The sequence below is a fragment of the Danio aesculapii genome, chromosome 2 (assembly GCF_903798145.1).
Source record: "Danio aesculapii chromosome 2, fDanAes4.1, whole genome shotgun sequence".
Classification (NCBI taxonomy): domain Eukaryota; kingdom Metazoa; phylum Chordata; class Actinopteri; order Cypriniformes; family Danionidae; genus Danio; species Danio aesculapii.
Window position 1 is genome coordinate 44,336,456 of NC_079436.1, and position 3,219 is coordinate 44,339,674.

Genomic DNA, 3,219 nt, shown 5'->3' on the forward strand with positions numbered 1-3,219 from the left:
ATTCAGTCCTGGACTTTATACCCAACCACACCCCTAAATCAAATCCCACCCCCCCTCCAACATCAACTCTTCTACTTGGCCCTGTCCCTGATACCAGTCTCTCTCAGTCTGAAAAGAACTGTCTATAAACACCACACAGAAAGGACAAGTGATACAATAACCTGAGAATGAATCCTCTCTCTCGCTCTCCAGACAGTTAATCACAGCATCGGAACATCTGTTTGACAAGGAAAGAGTATATTTGAAGGACAAAAAGACACTGCAGCCATAAAGATAGTCTTTAAAAATGAGTCAGATCATATTTGGAGTTTAATATGTGTGTATATCTGGGGTTTAGGACTCCAATACCTCCTTTCTCCTTATCCTGTCACGGTTGAGTGCTGTTCATCTGTAATCCTTCCTTCTCTTGTGCTGCTGATTCGGCTGTATAAACAAAACAAGCCCCCGAGAGGCCTGCGGACTGAAAACACAGTGAGCTGCAGGTCTTTTCATCTAACCTGTCCTGACCTTGGTCTCCATCTGTCTGCCACTCACATTCACCATAACTGGAAGGGAGAAGGACTTAAAAGGTTAAAGGGGTAATTTATGTGCTGCCAGAATCACCAAACTGAATAGGAGAACTCATGTTTTCGAACAGGTTTCCATAGCGTTCAAAACTAGCTATATTTTCGTCTAAATATGTGAAATAAATTGGAATAATTGCATAAAACATTTGAGAATAAAGCATTGTTTCCAATCAATGAGTCAAAGAGAAGAAACCAGTCACTTCCTGGTAAACTGGTGCCAAATATCAAAACGAAAAATGAATTTTGGTGCATTAGAAGCAGCCAAAGACTAAATGCAATTAACACGTGATTGCTTTCAAAGGTTTGAGATGCTCTTTGGAAGCTCAGCCAATCAGATCTGTGAGGTAAAACTGAACCACTTTGATGACAGACTTTGGGTAAGGGATTTTCAAATGACCAAAACAACTATTCAGATGTTGTGCAATGTGGCCAGTCAGCTGGTTTGTCTATTAATGCAGTCACATCACAGCCATTATTATTATCACATGATCTGTTGAAACAAAATCCCGCTGGAATTTATTCAGTAAATGTGTTTCCATTGTAATGTATGCACATTTTTCTGGTCGGATAAAAAGTTTATCCTACTCAGTAGTGTGAATGCGTTGTTTATGCACATTTTCAAAATGTATACACATCATGGCATTTTCATTAAGCATTTATTTATTCATTCATTTTCTTTTTAGCTTAGTCCCGTTATTAATCAGTGGTCGCCACAGCGGAATGAACATTCAACTTATCCAGTGTTCTACACAGTGGATGCCATTCTAGCCACAACCCAGCACTGGGAAATGCATTTATTTATTGATATTCCAAACAAAAAAATTTATAAAAAAAGATGGATTAAAGCATAGCTATTTCCATTTTCAACCTTTCCATTTTAACCCTTCGCTAAAGTGTTATATGTGCTAAATTGTAATGATAAGAATCACATTATTATAAACATTGATTTGACACAAAATGGGGTCACTTTATTTTAAGAGACAATTCTCACCATTAACTTACCCTTACACTACCTGACAAAAGTCTTCTTGTCGATCCCAGTTGTAAGAGCAACAAATAATAACTTGACTTCTAGTTGATGAAAGTGGAAGAAGGTTGATTTTTAAGAAGAATCATCTGTTGAACTGCATCACAATCATCACAAATGCTGCAGAAGACCTATTGGAACCTGCATGGACCCAAGATTTACATAGAAATCAGTCAAGTTTGGTGAAGGAAAAATCATGGTTTGGGGTTACATTCAGTAAGGAGCCGTGCGAGAGATCTGCAGAGAGGATGGCTACATCGACAGCCTGAGGTATCAAGACACTTGTGCTGCCCATTACATTACAAACCACAAGAGAGGGTGAGTTCCTTAGCAGGATAGCGCTTCTCATACTTCAGCCTCTACACCAAAGTTCCTGAAAGCAAAGAAGGTCAAGGTGCTTCAGGATTGGCCAGCCCAGACACCAGACTTGAACATTATTGAGCTTGTCTGGGGTATGATGGAGGAGGAATCATTGAAGATGAACCCAAAGAATGTGATGAACTCTTTGCCATTCCAGATGACTTTATTAATCGTTTATTTGAGTCATTGCAAAGATGTATGGATGCAGTCGTCCAAACTCATGGGAGTCATACACAATATTACTGCTACTTCCACTGCACCATGACTTTATATTCTATACTGTACATTATTTCTGTTAAGTGACAAGACTTTTGTCTAAGCAAAGACAGAGTTACTGACCTAATTAAATAATTTAAAATCAAAGCATGGTTATATTTTATTTAGGCAAAATAAGCGTAATCTAGAGGCCTTTGCCTTTCAATTAAAGCCACTTTTGATACCATATGATCAACTAGACATCAAATTATTATTTGTTGTTCCTAAAACTTGGATAGGCGGCAATACTTTTGTCAGGTAGTGTACTGTAGATGCTTATTAACAGTTAGTATGGTAGTAGTTGGGTTTAGATATTGGGTAGGATTAGGGATGTAAAATAAGGTCATTGTTTATAAGTACTAATAAACAGTTCATATTTTAAAAATAGTCATGTACTGTAGTATTTACCCAGGTCAGCACTGACAATAGAATTTTTTTTACATTTTTAAAAGATTTTTATTTATGCAAAAATAATGTACGTTGTAAGGTTTTCAATCTTTGCAAGTAACTGAACCCATGACCTCTACTTGAGTTGCAAGAAAATAATTTATCTTTAGTAACTAATAAATTAACCGAATGCATGATGATAACAATATCACATCAAGGAGAAAAGAAAAATGGGACAAGAGCAAGACAGCGGAGAACGAGAAAGTCACCTCCTGACCCCGTTTCTCCTCTCGCTGCCCTTTCACCAGGACATGTTTAAGAGATGAGACAAAGACATCTCTTTCTCCATCCCTCTCTTTTTCCATCTCTCCCTCTCTCCAGATTCCTCTCCTCTGCTGACGTCTTCCAGACACAACAATACAGAGAGAGAGACAGACAGAAAGACATGGGGTGAGCGGGCGGGTCTAATTTAGAGCTGCTTTCTTTCTCCTCCACCATCGTTCTGTCTGTAGACAAAGGTTTGCATTCTTTCCTCCTCCAGTCTCCCACCCACTCCTTTTATTCCAGTAAAACTGACAGTGGGGGATATTAAAACATGAGCTGATGCGAGGACATGAAATTATT